Source organism: Vulpes lagopus, chromosome 10, assembly GCF_018345385.1.
Source record: "Vulpes lagopus strain Blue_001 chromosome 10, ASM1834538v1, whole genome shotgun sequence".
NCBI lineage: Eukaryota > Metazoa > Chordata > Mammalia > Carnivora > Canidae > Vulpes > Vulpes lagopus.
Genome location: NC_054833.1, coordinates 108,680,689 through 108,708,005, shown reverse-complemented (window position 1 = coordinate 108,708,005; position 27,317 = coordinate 108,680,689). Strand labels below are relative to the sequence as shown.

At 41.7% G+C, this 27,317-nt stretch overlaps 1 protein-coding gene across 3 annotated transcripts in view; it reads left to right on the top strand.

The window, feature by feature from the left end:
- The first annotated feature begins 7,604 nt into the window (after positions 1–7,604).
- The window catches only part of CTCF (CCCTC-binding factor), a 55,131-nt gene continuing 35,418 nt past the window's right edge, over positions 7,605–27,317 (top strand). The window contains exons 1-3 of one of the 3 annotated variants that reach the window (XM_041769926.1): positions 7,606–8,161; positions 13,257–13,368; positions 14,591–14,703. The gene's annotated coding sequence lies outside the window, so the exon portion shown is untranslated. Of the gene's footprint in view, positions 8,162–13,256; positions 13,369–14,590; positions 14,704–27,317 lie in introns of all 3 variants that reach the window. The other 2 variants (XM_041769929.1, XM_041769927.1) reach the window with 2 other exon arrangements.

Genomic DNA, 27,317 nt, shown 5'->3' with positions numbered 1-27,317 from the left:
TGAATAAATAAATAAAATCTTAAAAAAAAAAAAGAGGTGATCAATGCATGCCTGAAAAATGCAGGTTAGAGCACAGAAAAGAAAAGAGCACATCCCCCAAATGTGGGATGTAGGTCTAGGTAAAGTCCTTTAAACTCTAGAAAGCAGTAATTGGAGCTAAGAGGTGAAAAAAATAAACGTGGCTTTTTACAGGGGTCTGAAGAAAGACATCAGTAAGGGATAAAATTCTTGTGATCTAGGTAGGAGATGATATGAAAGGATAGATCTTTAAAATGTTAGGAGAAAGTAGTTGCCCTCGACACTGAAAACTTTCCAAATGTGTTACAAGGTTTAGAGAAAGAAAAGAAAAGAAAAGAAAAGAAAAGAAAAGAAAAGAAAGAAAAGAAAAGAAAAGAAAAGAAAAGAAAAAAAAGAAAAGAAAAAAGAAAGAAAAGAAAAGAAAAAAGAAAAAAAGAAAGAAAGAAAGAAAGAAAGAGAGAGAGAGAGAGAGAGAGAGAGAGAGAGAAAAGGTTGTGTCACTACTCTGTACCCTATTCCAATGGTGTAGAATGATTTGCTGACTCTCAACATTCTTGTGGCCTTTTATGCTCTTTTCACCTTACATGCTTTTTGCCTTGCTTGTTAATGCCTTCTGATCCCTTATCACCTAGCTGAGATGACATACTTCTAGAGTGACTTACTCCTTTATGAATCCATTTATTCCCACTATAACCACTATTGCAATCATTGTTTTTTGTTTTGTTTTGTTTTGTTCTTTTTTTTTTTAACCAGTCTGATCAGTTAAACTTTGAGTTCAAGGACAGGAAACATTTTTTTTAAAGATTTTATTAATTCATTCATGAGAATACACAGAGAGGAGAGAGAGAAAGAGGCAGAGACACAGGCAGAAGGAGAAGCAGGCTCCATGCAGGGAGCCTGACGTGGGACTCGATCCCGGGTCTCCAGGATCACGCCCTGGGCTGAAGGTGGCACTAAACCGCTGAGCCACCCAGGTTGCCCAGGAAACATTTTTTTTAAAGATTTTTTTATTTATTCATTTATGAAAAACACATAGAGAGGCAGAGACATAGCAGAGGGAGAAGCAGGCTCCATGCAGGAAGCCCGATGTGGGACTCAATCCCAAGACTCCAGGATCATGCCCTAAGCCAAAGACAGATGCTCAACTGCTGAGCCACCCAGGCATCCTGACAGGAAACATTGTGGGTTACTTTTATATCCCCAGTGCCTAGAACAGCAGGTACTCAATATAAATGTTTGCTAAATTGAATTATATCTCACATAACAGATACAGACACAACAGGGGTATTCAGGTGTAACTTAAGGTCTTACCCCCAAAGTGGGCAAGGAGTTTCCTGCCCATTATTACTTAGAAAATCAACACCTCTCCTCCATCACTGATTCTCTTGTTTGACATGCTAACAACAACAACAACAACACACAAATGATCGCAATAATTGCAGACTTTACATGGGGCAACAGTGGGAACCAAGAAAGAAGGAAATAGAACTGTCTCCTGAGAATTATAGCACAAAGTACACCCTTCCCAGAAAGAATGGTTCCCAGGCCAAGAAAAGCCTACTCAATAACTCATTCTGTTAATGAATCTAGAAAGACTATGTACACCAGAAGGAGAATTTGGGAGTGAAGGTAGGTAACAAGAAGCATAAAAATAAAATAATAATAGTTTACCTTTTTTTGGTACAATTAGTAGTGTCTAGAATTCTGCCAAGAGCTTTACTTGCATTTCCTTGTTTAATCCTTGCCACTGTGTGAAGTACAATTATCATCGTATCTTACAAAGAAGAAATCTGCAGTTGTATAATTCAAGATCACACAACTAATAAGGAGCCAAGATAAGATTCAAATGCTGGACAATCTGACTCTAGCATCCAGAGAGGGTGATATTAAATGTTTGTTATATAATTTACATCTCTTAATCTAATTACCTGCTCACCAAGCTTCTTTCTAGTAATTTGGCTTCCCAGGAGGCTCTCCTACAGGGAAAGAACATGCCTTTTGCCAGCATAAGGATACTGGTCCACCTGCCAGTTAGTAAAGCAGCACTCTGCTTACCCATCCAGCTCCTGTGAACTGGACAAGTGCCTAAGGAAGGAATACACTCTTCTGATAGGTATATTTTTGATCCTGCTTGTGAGGCTGATGACCAGATTCTGGAACGTGGTGACTTCACTAATGCCATGTGGTAAGCTGACAGTGTCAGCCGATGATGCCCTGAACTCCTATGGACTACAAACCTAAGAGAGTCCACAGGAAGAATTCTTCCTTAGATCACAGTGGTTTTTTTTTTTTTTTTTTAATTTTTTTTTTTTAAATTTTAATTTATTTATGATAGTCACAGAGAGAGAGAGATGCAGAGACATAGGCAGAGGGAGAAGCAGGCTCCATGCACCGGGAGCCCGACGTGGGATTCGATCCCGCGTCTCCAGGATCGCGCCCTGGGCCAAAGGCAGGCGCCAAACCGCTGCGCCACCCAGGGATCCCAGATCACAGTGGTTTTAAATAACCACAGTTCTCATTGGTGAGGTAGTCTGGAGTAGTACTATAGGGAACAAATCTGTCCTTTTTTTTTTTCCCCTTATTTTTATCATCCTAACAGTTTCACAGACTCGTCATACTGCTTTCCCCTCTCAGCTTGTTTCTGTCCAGCCTAAAACATCCTATCCTTTTTGTTTGGCCCTCCATTTCTTGGTCTTTGGAGTCAATTCCATGAAGTAGGACATATCACTGTTTCCTACAAGGAAAAGAAAACATTTATGTTCCTTTAGTGATCCTCAGCATTTTCTCAGCCCTTGTCAGAATAGCACCTGGGAGCTTTGTCTTCAGAAAGCAGACTCCAAGGCCATTTGGACCCTACTCCAAGTTTCTCATTCATGCCTCAGAAATCATATAATTGACATCGGTTTTTTTAGATTTTATTTTTTAAAAATATTTTTAAAAGATTTTATTTGAGAGAGAGAGAAAGTACATGAGAGAGCAAGGGAGAACACAAGTCAGAGGGAAGAGGAGGAGGCTCCCTGTTGGGCCTCAATCCCAGGACAATGGGATCATGACCTGAGCCAACGCAGGTGCTTACCTGACTGAGCCACCCAGGCGCCCAAGATTTTTTTTTTTTAAGATTTTATTTATTTATTCATGAGAGACACACAGAGAGAGGCAGAGACATAGGCAGAGAGAGAAGCAGGCCCCATGCAGGGATCCCGATGTGGGACTCGATCTCGGGACTCCAGGATCATGCCCTGGGCCGAAGGCAGATGCTCAACCACTGAGCCACCCAGACATCCCAAGATTTTATTTTTTAAAAAGATTTATTTATGAGAGAGAGAGTGTGTGTGCACACACATAGGGGAAGGGGCAGAGTGAGAATCTTTAAGCTACCTCCTGGCTGAGTGCTGAACATACAGCCCCACACTGTGCTTAATCTCAGGACCCATGAGATCACCACCTAAGTAGAAACCAAGAGTCAGATGCCCAACCAGCTGAGCCATCCAAGTACCCCTAAAGGTTTTATTTTCAAGTAATCTCTACACCCAATGTGGGGCTCCAATTTACAACTCTGAGATCAAGGGTTGCACACTCTACTGAGCGCGCCAGCCAGATGTTCCTGATACAGTTGTTATAAATATAGTTGTCTCAGTTGGTTCAGGCTGCTATAACAAAATACCAGTGACTCGGTGGCTTATAAACAACAAATTTATTGCTTACAGTTCTGGAGGCTGGGTACTCCAAGATTAAGGTACCAGCCTGGTTGCATTCTGATGAAGGCTCTCTTTGTGGTTCATAGCCATTGCCTTCTGACTGTGTCCTTAACATGGTGGAAGGAATTAGGGATCTCTATGATCTTACATTTTACAAGGCATTTATCCCATTTATGATGGTTCCACCACCTCCTAAAGGCTCCACCTACTAATACCATCACATTGAGCATTAGGATTTCAGTACGATTTTTGAGAGGGACACAAATATTCAAACCATAGCAGCTGCAAATATCACTTAATATAGCTAGACTTTTTTTCCTTTTAAATACACTGACTTACATTTGCCCATATTAAAGCATTAGAAGATATTCCTTCTTTTTAAAGATTTTATTTATTTATTCATGAGAGACACAGAGAGGGAGAAGCACGCTACATGCAGGGAGCCTGATGTGAGACTCGATCCCGGGACTCCAGGATCATGCCCTGAGCTGAAGGCAGGCACTTAACCGCTGAGCCACCCAGGTGTCCCAAGAGATATTCTTATTGCTTACTCTTAAAGATAAGGAAGATGGTTTGAGGTTTGAGGTTTTTTTTTTTTTTTTTAAAGTTTTTATTTATTTATTTGAGAGAGAGAGAGAGAGTACAAGTAGTGGGGTCTGGCAGACAGAGCGGGAGAAGCAGGCTCCCTGCTGAGCAGGGAATCAGCTGCTTGATTGCAGGACCCTGAGGACCCTGAGATGATGACCTGAAAATGCTTAACTGACAGAGCCACTCAGGTGCCTGGTTTGAGGTAAAGTCTTACAGAAAGTTTATTAATCAGATTATTAAAGGTGCCAGAAGGAAAAAGAAACTAAGAATTTAAGTGCAAGTCAGCCTTATTATTTCTAGTACATAGTTCCCAGGTACACCAAGAGGTGTCTGGGGTGAAAGGGTGAAGAAAATGCAAGATGCAAATATTCCAGAGGTACCTGATGATTTCCCTCAAAGTTTGCCTTTTCTTTGTTTTTGAGTCCTCAGGTATACATATGAGACAAATAGGATCATTTGGTTTCTAGAAAAAGTGGTCGCATGTAAATTTTTAACTATTCACACATTTCTAGAATACTGGCTAAGTGACTAATAAGGCAAGTACTTGAAATTAGGAACCAGAAAACTTGGGTCCTGGTGTTGAGAAACCAGATTATCACATTTCTGCATGTTTGTACCCAAGCACCTGAATGTTCCTGGAAAAAGACACATACTGGGCCAATTGGTTTCACTTTAAATTCATGATCACAATTTTTTTTTTTTTTAAGATTTGGTTTATTTATCCATGAGACACACAGAGAGAGGCAGACATAGGCAGAGGGAGAAGCAGGCTCCTCATGGGCAGCCCAACGTGGGACTCGATCCAGGGATTCCAGGATCACGCCCTGAGCTGAAGGCAGATGCTCAACTGCTGAGCCACCCAGGCGTCTCCATGATCACATATTTCAAAGGGGTACCCAATGATACCAACACAGTCCTACTAAGAAAGTTGTAAGCTTGCTCCCCCTTCCACCAGCATTTCCATTCATCTTCACCTTTGTTATCCTAATTATCAGGGCCTGCCTGGGTCACTCAGTGGTTTGGCGCCGCCTTCAGCCCAGGGCCTGATCCTGGAGACCCAGGATCCAGTCTGTCAGGCTCTCTGCATGGAGCCTGCTTCTCCCTCTGTCTAAGTCTCTGTCTCTGCCTCTCTCTCTCTCTCTCTCTCTGTTTCTCATGAATAAATAAATAAAATCTTTAAAAAAATGTTATCCTAATTATCACAGTAGAAGCATGCTATTCCTATCCAAGATCAACGCTCCCGGTTTTCTCATATCCTTTCATGGATTTTACTCCTGTATAGGTCAGGCAAGACTTCTCTCCCCTGTATCACTCCCAATGGCACATAAACATGCTCCAGAACCCAACGTTTTATTTATTTATTTTTTTAAAAAAGATTTTATTAATTTATTGCGAGAGACACAGAGAGAGACACACACACACACACAGAGGCAGAGATATAGGCAGAGGGAGAAGCAGGCTCCCTGCAGGGAGCCTGATGTGGGTGGGACTTTATCCCAGAACCCCAGGACCCTATTTATTTATTTACATTTATTTATTTATTTATTTATTTATTTATTTATTTATTTCCCTATGTTTTTTTTTTTTTTTAAGATTTTATTTATTTATGCATGTGAGACACAGAGAGAGAGAGGCAGAGACACAGGCAGAGGGAGAAGCAGGCTCCATGCCGGGAGCCCGATGTGGGACCCGATCCCAGGTCTCCAGGATCACGCCCTAGGCAGAAGGCAGGTGCTAAACCACTGGGCCACCCAGGGATCCCCTATTTCCCTATGTTTTAAAGCATCTCCTCACTTGATCCCATATCTTTCCACAGTTCTCCCTAAATTTCTTTGCTCTCCTCACGGCAAAACTTCTCATGTTGCCTATGTGTGCTGTCTCTATTTCCTTACTTTTCCAATCATTCTCAACCCATTCTAGTGAGGTCCACATCTCTTGATTTACCAACACGAATCAAGCCAAATTCACCAATGATATTCTCCATTGAATACCAATGTGACCAATCCAACAGCGTATCTCTGACCCGAGTTGACCTCTCAGCAGCCTAGAAACAATTGACCCCTCCCACCTCCTGGAAACCTTCTCTGCCCTGGGATTCCAAATTCAACATCCTTGTGGATTTTAAAAATCTTTTATCTATTCATGAAAGACACACAAAAAGAGGCACAGACATAGGCAGAGGGAGAAGCAGGCTCCCTATAGGAAGCCCAATTTGGGACTTGATCCCAGGACCTTGGGATCAGACCTGAGCCAAAGGCAGATGCTCAACCATTGAGCCACCCAGGAGCCCATTCTTGTGGATTTCTTTCTGCCTTCCTGACTGCCTCCTTTCAGATTCCTTCTCCATTATCCTATTTCTAAATGCTGGAGTGTCTAGAGTCTGGCCTTGAACTTCTCTTTACTCTTTCCTCCAAATGACAGCTCACACATCTGGTCTAATCAGCTCATGCAGTTTAAAAACGTGACTTAGTTGCTAACACCTGAACACCCAAAATTTTTAATTACAAAAATCTAGATTTCGGATTCCCCTTTTCAACAAAACCCCCAGAAAATCTGTCAATATTGGGCTGGCATTCTCATAATGGAACAAGGAGCTGAATGGAGAAGGGGTCTCCTTGATGCTAGGTCTGTTTGTTATTCGTGACATCTAAGGTATAGTTCAGAACACAATACTGAGTCAGATTGCCAAGGTACCAAAGGCTCTCCTCCCTGGGTCGTCAGAACATCTTCCAGTCTGCGGTCGGTGAGCTTCATCGCAGGTTGGGTGGAATCCGCAGGTGTATCCTGGGGAGGGGGAGGGATGACCGCACTGTGAGCGGCTGAAGGGCGCCGCCCACTGAGAACTCAGCTCTCCAGTAAAGACAAGAAATGTACTTTTAAAATACAGTATTGTATCGAGCCGAATAGTAAAGTTCTTTTGGCAAAAGATTGCTATGGTCGTGTAAAAGCATCAAGTCTGGTCTTCCGTCGGCCTCTCTTGCTCAAGCAGCCTGGTGACACCAAGGGGAAGCCCATGCCCTCTTCCCTTGCACCCGGCTTTACGAGGCGGAAAGATCCCTTAAATTTCAGCCTCTGGGCAAGGCCAGCCCTCGCTCGCAGGAGCTGGGAGTGCACGGGGACCAGTCCCGCCTTACGCGGTGGCGGGCTGCGGTGGGGCGCCGGGAAGGAGGGTCCGGCCCAGCTAGGGCGGAGACTTGGGCGGGGCCCGGCCCAAGAACCGCCTCAACCCCACCGGCTCGCCCCGCGCGCGCTTCCTCCAAACACTCTCCCTCCCACCCCAACCCCCCCCTTTACGCGTTCAGGGAGGGAGACTGCGGCTAGGGAACCAGGTCAGACGAGCCAGGGATCCTGCACCGCCCAGAGGCAGCGGCCTCCGCCCAGGAAGCCCCACCCAGCCGGAGCCCGGACGTCGCGGCGCCCGCAGAGCCCACGCGCGACCGGGCGAGGGCGCGGGAGGGCGCGTGCGGCGTGACGCGACTCGCGGCGCGCCCCGTGACGCCATCGCGCCCGCTTTTGAAAGTTGGCGCCCGGGGCCGCCTCCCATGCTGCCCTGCGCCAACCCCTCCCCTCACCTTTCCTCCCCCGCCCTCCACTCGTCGCCCGGCCTGCCCCCCCACCCGTCCCTTCCCTTATCAGCACCCGCGGCCCCGGCAGCGCCGACGCAGGCGCACTGCACCGCGCCGCCGCCATTTTGTGTCCGAGCCTGTGGAGCGATTAAACCGTGCGCGGAGCTGCTTCTTTGGCGGCAGCGGCGGTGGCGGTAGCCGGTGCGGGTGCGCGGAGCTGGCCGGGGACGCCGGGTGGCCGGAGCGGTGGAGCGGCGGCGGAGCGGGCGCTGCAGGGGGTGTGGCGCGGAGGTAAGGGGGCCCGGGGTGGAGGAGGTTTCGCGGGCCGCCTCTAGGTGTCACGATGGGGCCGCTCCGGTCGGCGCTGGCTGCAGCCCGGCGCCAGCGCCGCCGCCGGGGGGTGTTTGTCTCCCTCTACCGTCCCTGCTGCGGCGCGGCCGCCGCCATTGCCCGTCGCCGCCGCGGCCCGGCCGCCCCCCCCCGCGCCAACACCCGCCCGCTAGGCCTCCCTCCTGGCGGCGCGCTAGGCCTCCGGCGGCAGCGGCGGCAACAGAGGCCCGCGCGCCGGCGACTCCATTTTCCTTCCTTTGTCTCTGCCCTCGAGGCCGGCTCTTGGCCCGGCTGATTGCCCGGCCGTGGCCCGCCCTCTGCCCTCCGCCCCTCCCGCGGCGGGTGGCCTCAGCCGAAAGGCGATCCCTGCGTCCCGACTCCCGCGCCTTGCTCCGGGGTCCCGACCCACTGTCGCCGCGCGCGCGGTCCGGTTTCGGTGTAGTATGGGTGTCGGGCCTTGGCCGACGCCTCTCGGGCTGCCCCTCCTCCAGCCTGCCGGGTCCCCGGAACCTACCCGGCCGCTCTGCGAGCGTACCGCTGCCTCCCGGCTGCTCGGCGGTCGCTCCCGGTCCGCGCGCCGCCGCCGCTGGTCTCCGTCTCCGCCGAGTGGCGCAGGCGGCGCTGCTGCGGCTGCGAGCAGAGGGACCCCAGAGCTGCCGAGAGCTCCCTCTGCAAGGCTGGCTGTGCTGCTCGCGCCTCGACGCTGCCTGAGCGGGCGGGGGGACGCGCGCTCGCCGCCCCCGCCGGGCCGGGCTGCGCCCCCAAACTCGCGCCCCGGCTCCTCGCTGGACCTGACCGGTGCGGCCCCCCATGGTGGGCGGAAGAGACTCGAGTTCCGCACCAACTAGTTTTTCTACAGTCGCGGTCGGGACACCACTCGTAGTGATAGCCTGACTTTGTGCGTTAAGAGATCTCAAAGGGATCAAAATTTAATTTCATTCTGAGGTCAAGTGACGTGACAAATTCCTGAATTCGGGATTATGGGCTGGCTCAGTTGGTTCAGGCGATCCTGGAGTTTCCCTCCCGCGTTAAAATGTCCTGACGCTAACTTAGTACAGTATTTAGTACCTGATGCTTTAGAGCTAGGCGAAGGCAATTCTGCCCCGGAATTGTGCAACCCGATCTAAAGCGCCAGTAGGGCAGAATGAATTTATTCTTGACTCCACTGGTAATTTGCCCATACGCTGAAATATGAGGGTTGATGTTGTAATTGAATCCTGGGTCACTAGCTGCAGTTGGTTTATAAATATCTACGCCTAATGTAACTACTCTTTAGTAGCTGACTTCCTGTAGCCCAGAGTTGAGCATTAAGTAAACATTCGCATACGTACGTAGTCTTCATGCTTTGAGTTTAAATCAACTAGGAAAGTTAAAAATCTACGTCCCCTATAGGCGGCAAAAGAAGTTAAAACGGGGCATGTATATTAAATTTATTGTCCTTAACTGTTTTCTTGAATCGTTAAAAAGCTTCCTGTTGAATTGCCATAGTTTTCTCTTTTTATTTTCCTCAGATACTCTAGTACTTTAATATAGTATCGTGCAGCCGTTGCTGCATCAACTGGGGGTGCTTTGGAGAGAGGAAGATCTTGATTAACTTCTTTTTTTTATGATAAGCTATGTTAAGCTTATGAGGAAATTAAAACAGGCTGGTGCTAAAGCAAAGTTGTTGCATCTGCTGTGTGTAATCTCAATCTGTAGGATTTTGCAGGAATATGCCTCTATAGGAGAGTCTTTCAGCATCCCTTTTTTGAACCTTACAAAAAATGTTCCTTCTCTCCCTCCTCTACAGTAAAACTAAAATTGCACTAACAAATGCAGTAGTGTTGATTGTCAGGTTTTGGAATAGAACCATGCTTAATTGTCGTAAGTCCATTTGTGTAATTCTTTGCATTCTTGAGATTTTTTTTAAATTTTACTTCTAAAATTGTGGATGGCAGGTAGTCTGTTTTACTTATAAAAATAAGCTCCGTATGGGTTAAAAATTAAAATCCAGAAGTTTTGTAATTGATTCAGGAGTAATTATTTTCCCTGGTTATTTTTGTGTTCCACAGGCTATGTTTTGTTTCTTTATTCAGTTCTGCCCTATACAAGTCATCAGCTTCTTGGTCTTCCATATCATTTATGCTTTTTTAATGGTATAGACTTTGTCCACAGAGTTGCTATACTTTGAGGTTTTCTGTATGCTAGGATTCATACTTTATTTTTATTGGAAGATGAAATCTACAGAGAATAAATTGAGGATATGAGGTTACCCAAAGGAACTTATTACTTAAGTCAGTAACAGAGGAAGATTACAACAGGAATGTTTGCCCACTTAGGAAAATACTGATTATTTAATAGGAATTGTAAAAGTCATCCTTAGGGGGTCTATTTAACCAAAGTAAGAAAATTTAGAAGTTGTAAAAGTCATTCTTAAGATACATTCCAATTGCAAGCGCTTTTGGATTTTGCTTTAAACGACACACAAGATGAGGGACATCTTTGGGTGGCTTAGGGAGTTCTTTGGAAGTTCAGAGGCCACTTGTGGCTGACTAGAGCTTTAAGGAAGAGTCCTGGGCAGAGCCTTGCACAATGGTGCCTTCTGACAAAAAGTCACCTCTAGAGACTTTTTTTTTTTTTTTTTTTTGGCTTTAGGGATGCTGCTGGAATCCGCTTCACTCCCCTTCATCTACTTTATAGCTTCCATTTCATTTTTTTAAACCAGAAGTTTAATTGATTATCTATCTACCCTATTTACCTATCTTGGTCCCAGATGACTTCAAGCTCTTTTGCTAGAAATTAGGTCCCTCTTCAAACAACTAAAATTTGTCATAATTTAATACTTTGAGAAAGAGCATACAGGTTTGGAAAGAACAGTAATGGCAAGTAATGTATAGCCTTGAAGACCCTGATTCACAATTGCATGTGTAGATTTGGCATGCCATATTATTTTTTTCTAAACATCCCTAAATTTTAGTCACTATCTTCAAATCTTCCTGGCAGTATCTCTGTGTGTTTTCTTAGTGATAAGTATTTGAGTTCAAAGATGGGACGTTGTATATAGACTGCTGTTACGTACACCAAGAATAGCAACTTTCCCATTCTTGATCGTTGTTTTTACTCATTCTTATGATGTTGAGGTATATAAAATCTCATCCTCTTTTGAGACATGCTAGTAACAATATATGGACTCCAATACAAAAGTGTTTCTTGGACTAGGTATTACTAGTCAGTTCAGGTTGTAAATTGCCTCTCAGCAGAGAAGATTTTTCTTTAGCTTCATCTAATAAAGTATTAGCTTGGTTTTATGAGCTTTAATTAATTATGAGATGGATTCTCTTGTAGTACCTTATTATGTCAAATTCTTTGAAAACTCTTAATTCAAATTTAGCACTTTCATTTCACTTGGGAGTTTTTCTTTCCCCCTTTGGAAGTAAGTTCCACTCTACTGTTGCCTGAAGCTTGAGCTTGACAGTTCATTTATTTGTAATTTAGGAGAAAAAGTATTTCATTGCTGTGCTTCTAGGAATTTCAAGTTAATGAAAGCTCTCTCCATGGTTATTAAACTGAAAAATACAGTCTCATGTAAACTAACTTAATCAGTAAAGCTACTACTTGCTGAAGATAAAGAAGTATGTGCTAAAGGACTATTATTATATCTATAAGAATTAATTTTGGGGGACACCTGGGTGGCTCAGCAGTTGAGCTTCTGCCTTCGGCTCAGGGTGTGATCCCAGGATCCGGATCGAGTCCCGGATCCGGCTCCTTGCAGGGAGCCTGCTTCTCCCTCTGCCTGTGTTGTGTCTCTGCCTCTCTCTCTCTGTCTCTCAGGAATAAATAAAGTCTTTTTAAAAAATTAATTTTTGTTAGTTTGAATATATATACATGTGCCATTATTTGCTTGCAAGATCATAATGGTTTTTTCTTTTTAAGATTTTTTTTTTTTTAAGATCGTATTTATTCATGAGAGACAGGGAGAGAGGCAGACACAGGCAGAGGGAGAAGTAGGCTCCCTGTGGTGAACTCGATGCAGGACTCCCATCCTAAGACCTCGGGAATCATACCCTGAGCCTAAGGCAGATGCTCAACCACTAAGTCACCCAGGTGTTCCTAAGACTTTTTTTTTTTTTTTTTTTAATTTCTCTCTGTGCCCAACTTGGGGCTCCAACCTACAACCCTGAGATCAAGAGTCACATGCTTGGGATGCCTGAGTGGTTCAGCAGTTGAGGTTGAGTGTCTGCCTTTGGCTCAGACGTGATCCTGGAGTCCTAAGATTGAGTCCCACATTAGGCTTCTGGCATGGAGCCTGCTTCTCCCTCTGCCTGTGTCTCTGCGTCTCTCATGAATAAATAAAATTTATTTATTTATTTATTTATTTTAAGATTTTATTTACTCACTAGAGACAGAGATGGGGGTTGGGGGGCAGAGACATAGGCAGAGGAAGAAGCAGGCTCCATGCAAGGAGCCTGATGTGGGACTTGATCTTGGGACTCCAGGATCACCCCCCTGGGCCAAAGGCAGGTGCTAAACCTCTGAGCCACCCAGGGATCCTCAAATAAATAAAATCTTAAAAAAAAAAAAAGTCACATGCTCTACAAAGTGAGCCAGCCAGGACCCCACAGGGGTACGGTTTTGATAATTACAGATCTTTAGTCATTTATATATTAAGCAAATGTCGAAAAAAAAAATAAGTGTTTTTTTATTGGCTTGATAGAATTTATGGAATGCTTCATTTAGTAATGTGATGTATTAAAACATTTGTTTATTTTATTTTATTTTTTTAAAGATTTTATTTATTTATTCATGGAGACACAGCTAGAGAGAGAGAGGCAAAGACACGGGCAGAGGGAGAAGCAGGCTCCATGCGAGGAGCCCGACGTGGGACTCGATCACGCCCTGGGCTGCAGGCGGTGCTAAACCGCTGTGCCACCGGGGCTGCCCTTGTTTGTTTGTTTTTTAATATATTGTTTCTTAACCAATTTTTTCCATTTTCATCTTGCCCTCATTTTGCTTTTCATATTATGTATGCATTTATGTATATTTAGTGTTCATAAAATTATTTGTATTTCTGTTTTAGAATGATTGCAGATCTGGAGCCAAAGAACAAGATGCACTAGTGGACAGATTGCTAACCAGGGGCTTGAGAGTTCTGTTTTCCCTCCTCAAACTGACTTTGCAGTCACGGAGAGGTAAATGCTCTTTCCATTTCTTGAAAATGGGAGTAGTAAATCCTTTCTAGGGTGGAAGGATTTGCTATTTTGTTCTTAGGTATAGGAGATCCAGGACGGTGGGTAATTGAGGGCATATACGTTTTATAGTCTGAGTCCTTCGTTTGGAAGTCCACTGCCATATATTAGCTGGGTGACACTGAGCAAGTTACTTAACCTTTCTATTCCTGTGGTCCCCATTTGTGAGAGAACAGCACAACAATTACAGAGGCTGTTCTCCAAGTCAATGAGAATATTTGTAAGCATTAAGTACCATTCTGAGTGTGTACATAGAATGACCTCCAGGAAATGGTTTTTTTTCTCCAGAAACCTTTGAAATGTGTATTCTGACTATTGGCAAATGAAGTCCACAGTCTGTGGTGATTTGAAATTTTGTTGGAACCATATTCTTGGGGAAATGGATCTGAGATAAAAGTTGTCTTCGTCAATAAGAGTTAGCCTAGCTGCTGACCCGTTTTTGCATCATTATCAATAATTTTTAAAAAACATTTTAAAGAGTCACTTAAAATTTACTGTAGCCTATGATTTGTTATAAAATATATTGGACATCATAGGGAACTTGAAATAGACCTTATAAATGTTGAAATCTACTAGGATTTGGAATCTCATCAACAACCAATGTAGGGTTCTGGGTAGGAAAATTACCTCTTAGGCTGAGAGAAAGCACATGAAAATGTGAAAATTTTTTAAAATATGAAAATGGCTTAATTTTACTTGTGTAATGGCAAAAGGGAAATGTGGGAATTACAAATGCTGGCATTAGATAAGCTTATGTGAAGGAATCATCTAAATGACAACTACTAAGATTTTTCTTACAAGCTGTGCCTGGAGCAAATAGAGAGGAAGAAGGAAACAGGAGTGAAAGCTCTACTATTCTTCACATCTCTATTTTCCATGGGCAGCTTGGTACATTGATAGATGGGAATGGCAAGGTCTGTGTGCTAGTGTTCTGTCACTCCAGAAATAATCTGTACCCTGCAGGTTTTTTTTAGGAGTGTTGACACAGTATATATTAATGAGCTGCTGAAAAGAAAAACAATACTAATTTGAAAAGCTGTTGGGGAAAACTAGCCATAAGAGTTTGGGGAATGGGGTTGTAGGAACATGTTGGTCACTTTTAAGTGTTATGGCTATTTAATTGTTTAGATCCCTGTTTCTCAAACTGGGATATGAATACCCTTAGGGTACAAAGTGGTATGATTCCGGGGTACTTGAAGCCACAAGATAAACATGATCCATCTTCTTGGAGCTTCAATTGTGCTCATTGAGGGGGCGGTGAGTTAAGTAATTTGACTGGTAAGTAATTTTTAAATTTTTACATTAAAACAAATACGTATTTTTAGGATCAGAATGGGAACCACGTATGACTGTCTAAGATAACACAGGTTTTCAACAAAGTGAGTCATGAATGCCTGGGAATAAGAATTGCTCTTTGTATAGGTACTATAGTGAAAGCATTCAAGAAGCAATACTTTTGAGATATAGAACAGCTCTATCTTTCAGCTCTTTACTTTGTTCCCTGTAGTATCCTACTGGTATATAGTTGTTAAATTGTATTAAATGGTGCTTGTTAGCTTGGATGCATGTTCCTGCACATGCCCAACATGCACAAGAGCTCTGTACATATTGGTAGGCAGTTCTAGATGGCTGGACCAAGTCAGAAATACTGTCATTAAGACCTTCCAATGACCTAAGAATTAGAATTATTTTTTTCTTTTAAAGATTTTATTTATTTTATTCATGAGAGACCAAGATCACACCCTGAGCCAAAGGCAGACCAACCACTGAGCCACCCAGGCATCCCAAGAATTAGAATTTTTAAAGCAATGAGCAAAATCAGGTCTAAAATTGTAAATTCTGTAAAACAGAATTTTGAAAACAAGTATCACATTAACTTCATCATAATTAACAATTTATACTGATTTTGTTACCCACCCATTCAAGTTGTTAAGTAGTCAAAGTTATAATAAAGTGGCTAAGTCTTAAATTGTAGACCTTGTGACTCCTAAGATGGTTACTCAGAAAAATCTAAACTGTTCTGTGTGTTTTAAATTTACTAAGTGTTTTTTTTTTTTAAAATTTACTAAGTGTTATTAGTGTATTGCTCTTAATATAAGTGGCACATAAGAATTATATTTCCTATTATTGATAATATCTGTTCTTTGAATATGTTTTATATTTGAACCTAGTTCTAGATATGAGCATGACTTTCTCTGAAATGTATTTGAATTGAATCAACCCAGATGTTTAGATGTGCTCTAAATATTTATAGTATTTATTGAACACTTATAAGGTGTTCATTATATTTTTTGAACACTTGCCTTTCTATTTTGTGTCTATTAATTGGTTGCATTAGATACTAGGGATTCGAAGATGAATAAGAAAAAGATGGTTTTCCTCAAGGTCTTGAGTATGGGGCAAGAGATCAGTAAATAAGTGTTGCTTGTGCTCTCATAAAAGTGTGGGATTCAGGGAGAATAGTTACAGGGGTTGGTGAGAGATGTTGCGAAAGGCTTTCTGGAGGAGAAACCCTGATGTAGGTGTATGAGGAAATTCAAAAGCATACAATTGGATTTTAATCCTACTAGGGCACCAAGGTTTAGTCAGTGTTTTTTAATAGCTACATAGCTTTGGGCAAGTCCATTAGGGGTTACTTCCTTGTGCCTTTTCTCATTGGTAAAATTACATATTTACCTTGTTACAGGCTTATGGCAGTTAAATGAAGTATGGTTAAGGGGGAATATATATATGTATATATATTTATATATTTGTGTATATGTATATAAACATGTATTTATGTCTGTAACTACAATGTGCTGTGTAGAAGTAAAATTATGATCTTTAGAATAGTTGGTCATTGTATATATTTTGCATTAAGCTACAGTGATGACAATTAGACTGTACAGAAGTTAGGTGAATGAAGTAATATGGATGAGAAAATTCTATTAATCAAAACCTGTTGATCAGAGGATCCCTGGGTGGCTCAGCGGTTTAGCGCCTGCCTTTGGCCCAGGGCATGATCCTAGAGTCCCGGGATCAAGTCCCACATCAGGCTCCCTGCATGAAGCCTGCTTCTCCCTCTACCTGTCTCTCCCTCTCTCTCTCTCTCTCTGAATGAATAAATAAAATCTTTAAAAAAAAAATGAAGTATTAAAAAAAAAAAAAACCTGTTGATCAGTAGAGAAATGGATAAGGAAACAGAGCCACACTGTTTTGGGAGCAATGTTTGACAACCACAAAAAGAAACTGATTGGGAATACTATTAACTAGCAAAATGCTTAAGAAATTTATTTTTTTAAATACAGTAGAAAAAAAATTGTTATGGAATAAAAGCAAAGAAAAAAACCAAAACCTGGCACATAGCAGAAACCTAGTGAGTAATTGAATGAATGCCTAGGAAAAAGACTAAACAGACATCAAAAAACTGGTCAAAATATAATAAACTAACAGTGCAAGGGTGGTTGGATCTAGGGTAACTTCTGTTTTTTTTTTTTCTTTTTTTAAAAAAGATTATTTATTCATTCATTCATTCATTCATTCGAGATACAGAGAGAGAGAGAGAGAGACAGAGACCCAGGCAGAGGGAGAAGCAGGCCCCATCCCATGCAGGGAGCCTGACTGCAAGACTCCATCCCAGGACTCCAGGATCACGCCCTGGGCCGAAGGCAGGTGCCAAACCGCTGAGCCACCCAGGGATTCCTTTTCCTGGTTTTCTATAGTTGTATAATATCTTGTAGTGCAAATAGATTCTCTTTCTTCTTCTTCTTCTTCTTCTTCTTCTTTTTTTTTTTTTTTTTAAGATTTTATTTGTTTATTCGTGAGAGACCCAGAGAGAAGAGAGAGGCAGAGGGAGAAGCTTGCTCAATGTGGGACTCCATTCCAGAACATTGGGATTATTCCTTGGGTAGAAGGAAGACACTCAACCGCTGAGCCACCCAGGCGTCCCTTTTCCTTTTTCTTTTTAAAGATTTTATTTATTCTTTTTTTTTTTTAATTTTTATTTATTTATGATAGTTACAGAGAGAGAGAGAGAGGCAGAGACACAGGCAGAGGGAGAAGCAGGCTCCATGCACTGGGAGCCCGATGTGGGATTCGATCCCGGGTCTCCAGGATCGTGCCCTGGGCCAAAGGCAGGCACCAAACCGCTGCACCACTCAGGGATCCCTCTTTTTTTTTTTTTAAGAGATTTTTTTAAAGATTTTATTTATTTATGGAGACCGGGGGCATGGGGGGCACAGACATAGGGAGAAACAGGCTCCATGCAGAGAGCCCAGCATGGTACTCGATCCCGGGTCTTCAGTATCACACCCTAGGCTCAAAAGCAGCGCTAAACTGCCGAGCCACCCGGGCTGCCCATAAAGATTTTACTTATTTATTCATGAGAGAGAGAGAGAGGCAGAGACACAGGCAGAGGGAGAAACAGGCTCCATACAGGAAGCCGGATGTAGGACTTGATCCCGGGTCTCCAGGATCACACCCTGGGCTGAAGGTGGTGCTAAACTGCTGAGCCACCTGGGCTGCCCTTTTTTGTTTTGTTTAGTTTTTGTTTTTAAATAAAGTAGCATTAAAAAAAGAAAAAAAGAAAATAAATAAAGTAGCATTGCCAAAATTTGGGAATGACCATATTCAACGGTGGGGAAGTGATTAAATTATGAATCTTTTTAAAAATTAAGAATATCCATAAAATAAAATGTCATGCAACCATTGTGTTATGTATAGTAGTATATTGAAAGGGAGAGATTTGAGACATACTACATAAAGTAGATTATCAAGTAGTATGCACAAATATGTGTATGTATATAGGGAGGGGACCATGGATATAAACCAGAAAGTTTGTTTATACAAACCTATAGATTTATGTTTTTGGTTTATCTGGGTTTTCTCCTATACATGTATTATATAATTTTTATTTTTTAAGATTTTATTTATTCATGAGAGACACAGGCAGAGGGAGAAGCAGGCTCCATGCAAGGAGCCCGATGTGGGACTTGATCCCAGGTCTCCAGGGTCATGCCCTGAGCTGAAGGCGGCGCTAAACCGCTGAGCCACCCGGGGTGCCCTGTATTATATAATTTTTAAAGGGAAAAGGAATCCAGTATAGTAAGAATTAGTACTAAAGTGTTCTGATAAATATAATGAAATAATAAGTTTTTGTCTTGTTTACGCTGGCAATAAAGTCTAGACTTCTTGAGTGGATTTGAAGCCTTGCCAGAACATTGTTGCAGAAGTGCAAGCATAAGGAGGAGGCAGGAGGCAGGAGGGAGAGTGCTAGTAGCCACCTATCTGCCCAAGTATTAGAAGGAATTGAGGTTACAGAGGTAATTCTTAGAACTTTCCTTACTTAGATTTGGTCTTAAACCTTTTTTGTGTCACCTGAGTAATGTTTAGTTTCTTTCTTTGGAAAGTCTAATATTTATAGAACTAAAATCCAAAGAACTCTTTTTTTTTTCTTTTTTAAGATTTTATTTATTCATTAGAGACACGGGGTGGGGGAGGAGAGAGAGAGAGAGACGGAGAGACACAGACACAGGCAGAGGGAGAAGCAGGCTCCATGCAGGGAGCCCGATGTGGGACTCGATTCCAGGTCTCCAGGAACACGCTGTGGGCCAAACCTCTGAGCCATCCAGGCTGCCCTTTTATTTTGTTTCTACAGAGATAAACACTATTAACAGTTTGATGTGTTCCCTTTTGAGTTTTTCCCCTGCACTTTTGTAAATGGGCATGTACATTATAGTACAATTTTATGTTTTGTTTTTTGTTTTTCCTAGAGAAGGTGGGGGGAGAGGGAGAGAGAATCTCAAGCAGGCTCCATACCCAGTGCAGAGCCCAATGCAGGGCTCAATCTCATGACCCTAAGATCATGACCTAAGTCAAAATCAAGAATTGGTTGCTTAACTGACTGAGCCACCCAGGCACCCCCATATAATAGTATTAAAGACAGAATGTAATTGTGCTATACAAGTATTTTGTAACTACCACATTAAATAAAAACACATGGGGGTGAATGTTTCAAATAGTACAAAATGTGCAGTGAAAAGTAGTAACCTTTTTCTACCCCTGATCCCTCAGTTTTCTTCCTCGGAGGTAATAAATATTACAGCTTTTCATATATCCTTCTGGAGAAAATCATATGCATGCATAAGCATGTGTGTGTGTATCCTTTTAAAAAAAAAAAAACAGATGGTATCATACAATGCACATAGTCCTGGGCATTTAAGTTGTTTTCAGTTTTGCTGTTAGACAAAGAAGTTGTAGTAGATATCCTTGCATACACCTCTTTGTGCACTTGTACTAGTGTATTTATAGATGACTTCATATAAATTTAATTGCTTGAATATTCCTAGAAGAGGGAATAGCATATACAAAGGCCCAGAGGCAAGAGGAGAGAGCCCAGAATGTTCTGGCTACTGAAAGCAGTTTAGTATGATTAGAGCAGAGTGTGTGAGGCTGGATGCAGATCTGCTGATAGGGCCTTAAAGGACCTTGTAGTCTAGGTTTAAGAGTTTATTAGACTTCACCTTATAAGTTTTCACATGGGAGGTTTCAGAATTGAAATCTCCTTCCTGATAATAAATTACCATTTTAGAAATCTGTGTCCATTGTGTGAAAAATGGATGGTAAGGAAGCAAAGAGAGAAAGCAAGGAAACTAGTTTGACCAAGGCTGTTGCATCGGTCCAGGCAAGGTGTCATACCTGCCTGACTTAAGATAGGGAATCTCGCTAGAAATGCTATTTGTATAGTTTTATTTGTTTCATTTTGTTAAACTAAGTTGGAATTCTAGCCTGCATTCTCTTTTGTAAGCTTCCTTCATGTTATATGTTATGAACATTTTCCCCCATTAGATACTCTATGTTATTTCAAATTACTAAGAATGTACTTCTTTATTGCTGGTTAAGTTTTCTAACCTGTTCCTTTGGGGATAAGTCTCTTGGTTTTGGCCCTAGCATTTTGCCTCTAATACTTCATCTCTCCTCTTCCCCACTGTTTGAATTATTTCTAATATAAAAGTAGATGGACTTTGAGTAAGAGCCAAGTTAATTGTACATTTGAGTGCACAGATTTTGAGGTGTCTAATAACTATTTATAGTTATTTTTTTCTTTTTAAGGATTTTGTTTATTTATTCATAAGAGACAGACATAGATAGGCAGAGGGAGAAGCAGGATCCCCTCAGGAAGCCTGATGTGGACTGGATCCCTGAACCCCAGGATCACGCCCTGAGCTGAAAGCACAGCTTAACCACTGAGCCATCTAGGTGTCCCCAGAGTCCTTTTATTTTGATTTTATTCTTGACTGTTCTCAGTAGTAGATATTTGCTGATTTAATGACTTTCAGATACGTCTGCATCTTAGCTAATGGCTAAGTAGATTATCCTATCAAGTATATAGTTATGGCTTTAAGCATTTTTCACACTAAAATTAAATCCTCTGTTTCTTATTTTGAAGGAGGGTAGATGCCTCCCCAACAAGAAGGGTGGCAAATAAGAGTCCTAAAATGTTGTAGATTTATGAGGGTTTTTTGTTTTTTTTTTTAAGATTTTATGTATGTATTCATGAGAGAGAGAGAAAGAGAGAGGCAGAGACACAGGCAGAGAGAGAAGCAGGCTCCATGCAGGGAGCCCAATGTGGGATTCGATCCTGGGTGCCTGGGATCACTCCCTGGGTTGAAGGCGGCACTAAACCGCTGAGCCACCAAGGCTGCCCTGATGAGGGTTTTTTTTTTCTTTTTAAGATTTTATTTATTTATTCAAGACAGAGAGAGAGAGGCAGAGACACAGGTAGAGGGAGAAGCAGGCTCCATGCAGGGAGACCAATGTGGGATTCGATCCCAGGTCTCCAGGATCGCGCCCTGGGCCAAAGGCAGGCGCCAAACCGCTGCGCCACCCAGGGATCCCCTTGATGAGGGTTTTTAAGAGCAAATGTCTTGATGTTCTATGTGTAGGGAGAGTGTGCAGGGTTATACAGTGATTATACCTTGACTTTGAGCAGCCTTTCTAGTTTAAAACATAACCTAAAGGAGTGAGGAAACAGCCAATCTGGTAGATTGTACCTAATGTTTATGGTGTTTCTGCCTGACACAGAGATTTCTTATTAGATTTCTTGGGCTTCCAAGGTGCCTGGGTAGCTCAGTTGGTTGTGTCTAACTCTTGATTTCAGCTCAGGTCATGATCTCAGGGTCCTGAGATCAAGCCTTGCCTGGAGCTATGTGCTGAGGTGGAACCTGCCTGAGATTCTTTCCCTTTCCCTCTGCCCCTACCCCCCTCTAAAATTTCCTGGACTTCAGATGTAAATGACAGTTGGTAGAGTGATGTGCATTAGCCATCTTCATCTAAATAGATTGTAGAGACCTCTTCCTGATTCTTTGTTACAGACAAGTAGACTGTGAAGCTAGGGAACTATCTTTTGTTCCATCCTTTTGTACAACTTTGCTGTATGCACTTGTTAAAATTTCCGGTCTAACTTTTTTAGCTGGGATATGGGGTACTTGTTCCTTTACCTGCAAGTATGAATCTAACTTCATAACCTAACCTAAAAAAAGAAGTATAGGATGTTAAGCCCAGATTAAAGTTGAAGTAATCTGGAAATCTCTTCCTTTTACAGAAAATAAACCTAAGAGAGTGATTTGCCTGAGGTCATAGATGTAGGGCAAGTGCTTCTGCCTTTTTTGTTCTTCCCTGTTTGGGTCTGCGTAGTCTAGGTTTCACAGAATGTCCTGCTGCATTTGGTTTGGAGCTAATTATGTGCTATATATTCAGCTTTTTTTATCTCTTTTGTCAGAAATATAAATCCATGTATTTCTATAGAAGAAAAGTGTGAAGACTATATACACTGTTCCTGCTCCTGCACACTGGCACACATTAGGTTTTTAGTATCAGAATTTTTTTTAACATAGTCACCAACTTTAAAGGTTGTCTGTGTATGCAATGCATTGTTAGACTCTGGCTGTCACTAATATTAAAGCTTGGTATCTAGTACCAGCTGTGTTCAGAATTTGAGCTTAAATTCAACAATTTACCTCAAAGAGGTAAATACCTCTTTCATTATAATTCAGGGCTTTTTCAAAATCTTTCAATAGTTTCTCTGTGATAAGAACAGACCATCATTGATTGGAAACCAGTGTTGCTTAGCACCTATTTTTAGTATTGTCCAGTTGGACCATTGAAAGTTGTAAATTATTTCAGCACGCTACTTCTTATTTTTTTTATAAACTCTGGTATAACAGAAAGCTGGCAGATAATGGTCATTATCATATATCATAAAGCAGGTACAAGGTATTTTACATTCACACAAGTATGTATGTACCCATTCTGTAATAACAGGGGATAATACCCTAATTGCTTGTGATACTTCTTGTGTCTCTGAATTATTTGTACCTTTAACTTTCTGCTCCTACTTAAAATTTTTTGTTATGAATATATGTTGAGATTATAAAATAATAGTGACATGGTTACCTCTTTGTAATAAATTGTATTTTACATTTTTTTTTTTCTTTCTGGCATCTTGCCAGACAAGGTCTTTTGCTCCTCCTCTCATCGTAATTTTTCCCCCAGTTTCTTAGTTAAGCTATTGCCTATATCTCCTTTCCTATATTTGTTTCCATATTTTTAAAGAGTAACCAAATTGACAAATTATTTGTTTTCATAATCTAATGTAGTTTAAGGTAACATTCTGTTTCTTCCATTAAGCTTCTGTATGTCTGTGTTCCTATACATGTATAGCTTTTATCTGTTTTTAGATTTCTTTTGTTCTATTGAATAGTACTTAAGCAATTATCTGTACTTCATTCTACTATACTATTTATTCACTAAGAATATCGTACTCTTTATTTTTTTATAGATTTATGTATTTATTTACTTATTTGAGAGCAAACGTGTACAAGCAATGTGTGAGGGAGAAGCAGGCTGCCCACTGAGCAGGGAGCCCAGTGTGGGCCTTAATTCCAGGACCCTGGGATCCAGGCGCCTTTCTTACTCTGTTAAAAATATACTATTATTTGATTTTTGTTCAGAGAACTCCTATTGCCATTTATTATTATGCCTTTAGTACGAGTATGCATTGTTGAATTTAAGCTGTTGACTTCTGATTTAACATTGATCTTATAGGAGACCCCATTTACCAAATAAAAATGGTCTTGGTAACGCCAAGTACCCTTCATGAGCAAGTACTGGTTTATAGAGACACTCAAGCATTGGCTACAGGATCACTGAGAGACATTGCAAAACCAGGAGTTCACTCGTGTCACATATGTCCACTTCTCTTTACTTTTTTTTCCTTGTGTCATGTGTTGAGCTTGTTGATATCATGTAGAGAGATATTTTGTTGATGGCCCATGGTAGAGGTAAAACTTAATAAGACTTCCTTCTTGGGTAGTACATTCCATTATTGCATATGTGGAAGTCATACTAGTTTTGAGATAAACTTTGTAGATTTTTCTCTAAACGAAACAATTCTTCTTTTTTTTTTTTTTTAAAGATTTTATTTATTCATGAGATAGAGAGGCAGAGACACAGGCAGAGGGAGAAGCAGGCTCCATGCAGGGAGCCCGATGTGGGACTCCATTCTAGGACTCCAAGATCAGGCCCTGGACTGAAGGCAGGCGCTAAACCGCCGAGCCATCCAGGCATCCCTACCTGGGAACCTTTTAAAATATCTCTTCTACCCTAGACCTACTGAATCAGAATCTCTGGGATCTATGTATTTTATTTTTTTTTTTAATTTTTTTTTTTTATTTATTTATGATAGTCACAGAGAGATAGAGAGAGAGGCAGAGACACAGGCAGAGGGAGAAGCAGGCTCCATGCACCAGGAGCCCGACGTGGGATTCGACCCGGGTCTCCAGGATCGCGCCCTGGGCCAAAGGCAGGCGCCAAACCGCTGCGCCACCCAGGGATCCCGATCTATGTATTTTATTTATTTTTTTTTCTTTTTTTTTTTTTTTTAATTTATTTATGATAGTCACAGAGAGAGAGAGAGGCAGAGACATAGGCAGAGGGAGAAGCAGGCTCCATGCACCGGGAGCCCGATGTGGGATTCGATCCCGGGTCTCCAGGATCGCGCCCTGGGCCAAAGGCAGGCGCCAAACCGCTGCGCCACCCAGGGATCCCTCGATCTATGTATTTTAAAGCTCACCAGGTGATCCTGATACCATCCAGGTTTGGGAACTGCTCACATAGAATCTGCCTCAAAATCCGTAGAATGTGGCTCTTAGATGTTCTATAAATTCTATATTGTGTGTGTTTGTAATTTATTCCTTTTTATGACATATTTATTCAAGGTGACAGACTTGCCATAGATCCCCAGCCTAGCTCATTCCCAGTAATGAAAGACTAAAGGACTACTCTAAAGATAGTGTAACTCTGAGCTGCTTTCAGGGTTATGGGCTTGGAGCAGAGCAAAGAGATCTGCTAGTTCTGATATCATCACCCTGGGGAGCACAAGAAGAAGTGAGGCATTAAGTTGCTGTATTCCAGCAAATGTGTCACTCAGGTTATGGAAAGCAGAGAGGGGCACCGTGTGCTTGGGAAGCAGCTTTTACTCAGTGTTGAGGCACCAGCATGTTGACTCCCAGATATACTTTGTCTTCTGTTTCATGTGTAAATTGTTCAATAAGTGAGATAAACAGGCTGCCCTTAGTGAGAAACCAGATCATGAGCATGACCTCCAAAGTCAGGTCACACTAATAAATCTGAAATGACTTAGTACAGTTTCAGTTAAGTTGAATTTTTTTGCACAGAATTTGTCTAATTCCATACATATCCTCTTTTAGCATGTTCCTCTCTACTGTACTTTGCCTGTCAGGGTCCATCTCCTCTTTTAAGATCCAGATGTAGCATTTCCTCTCCTTGAAGCCCTCTTTTACCCACCTATGCCATCATTTGTGCCAAGGTGGTGGGAAGTATGTTAATCCCAGCTATAGCACTCAATCACACTACCATAGACCCTTAAACAATGTGGGGTTAGGGGTGCCAATGCCCTCCACCCCCCACCCCAGCCTCTCCTGAGTATTACTTTTAACTCCCAAAAAATGTAACTAACAGCCTGCTGTTGACCAAAAGCCTCACTAATAACCTAAACAATTGATTAATACTTATTTTGTATGTTACATGTATTATATACTGTGTTCTTATAATCATGGGAACTTGAGATTACTATTTTTGCCAAGAGTGTATAGATAGTCTTCTAATGTGATCCAGAAAATAAGTTAGGGGTTTTTTTTTGTTTTGTTTTGTTTTTTAGCAATCACTTATCCCTTGTAAAGAACAGTATATTAAAAAGTTGTGGTATTTTTATTTATAAAATAGACTACGAGAAATTATCCTTTTTTACTATCTTATTCTCAGTATCTATCTATCATTTTTAGTACATTTGTATTTTACAATAACTGATCTCCCCAGAGGACTAAACTCTGTATTGCTGAGTGTAAAAGGTTATTTTGGTTGATTTCCTTTGGAAAATATCTGACATATTGGCTGTACAGCAGTATAATCTGGGTGATAAATGACTAAATTTTACTGTCTTCAAAATTAGAATAGTCAGTCTTTTGGGGGGGGCGGGGGAGAATAGTCAGTCTTTATTTAAATTTTTTTTTTCGGGCAGCCCAGGTGGCTCTGGTTTAGCACTGCCTTCAGCCCAGGGTGTGATCCTGGAGACCCAGGATTGAGTCCCACATGAGGCTCCCTGCATGGAGTCTGCTCCCTCTGCCTGTGTTTGTGTGTGTGTCTCTCTCTCTGTTTCTCATGAATAAATAAATAAAATCTTTTTTAAAAAAAACTTTTTTTTTCATCCAAAACATATTTATTGAGCACCTACAGTGCATGATTCAGGGCATTTTGTTTTATTTATTTATTTATTTATTTATTTATTTATTTATTTATTTATTTATTTATTTATTTTAAGTAAGCTCCAATTACAACATGGGGCTTGAACTCACGACCCCAAGATCAAGAGTCACATGCTCTACTGGCTGAGCTAGCTAGGTGCCTCTAGCCTTTATTTTTATTGGTAGGATTTTTAAGATCTAACCCATAATTGTATTGTTAGGACTTTTTATTTTTCTTTAAGAAATCACACAAGAAATGACACAAACAGCAATAAAGGAAATCATACAGCTAAGCTTCGATGAAGCATACAATATTTTGTTTTTCCATATTCCCTGCTCTTGTTATGGACAGGAACCATTTATATGTGTTTCACATGATAGTAATGTCGATATTGAGTGTCTGATATTGTCTACTATTTTTGTAACAGTGTTTTGTATTTATTGCTGTAGAGGATACGGAATTAAAAGGCATAATAATTCCTCTCAACAAGCTAATAGACTATGTGAGGGAAAAACAAACTTAGAACAGTGTACTACAGGGATCCCTGGGTGGCGCAGCGGTTTGGCGCCTGCCTTTGGCCCAGGGCGCGATCCTGGAGACCCGGGATCGAATCCCACATCAGGCTCCCGGTGCATGGAGCCTGCTTCTCCCTCTGCCTGTGTCTCTGCCTCTCTCTCTCTCTCTCTGTGACTATCATAAATAAATAAAAAATTAAAAAAAAAAAAAAAAAAAGAACAGTGTACTACAGTGAAAACCAGACAAACATAAAGTCAGTTTATACTTGAGAAGATGTGATTTAGGGGGTCACTTGAGTTGGGAGGGGACAATAGGCACTTGTTTAGAAGATGCCCATAAGGTGAGGTTAGGTGGGTGGAAAGGATGAGGACAAACTCTTCAGAGTTTTGAGAGTGCAGCTAAAGAATTCGGAGCTGATGGGTGCCTGGCTGGCTCAGTCAGTAGAACATGCAACTCTTTTTTCTTTTTTTTTTTTTAATTTTATTTATTTATTCATGAGAGAGACACACAGAGAGAGAGGCAAAGACATGGGGATGGGGCAAAGACGGAGAAGCAGGCTCCATGCAGGGAGCCCG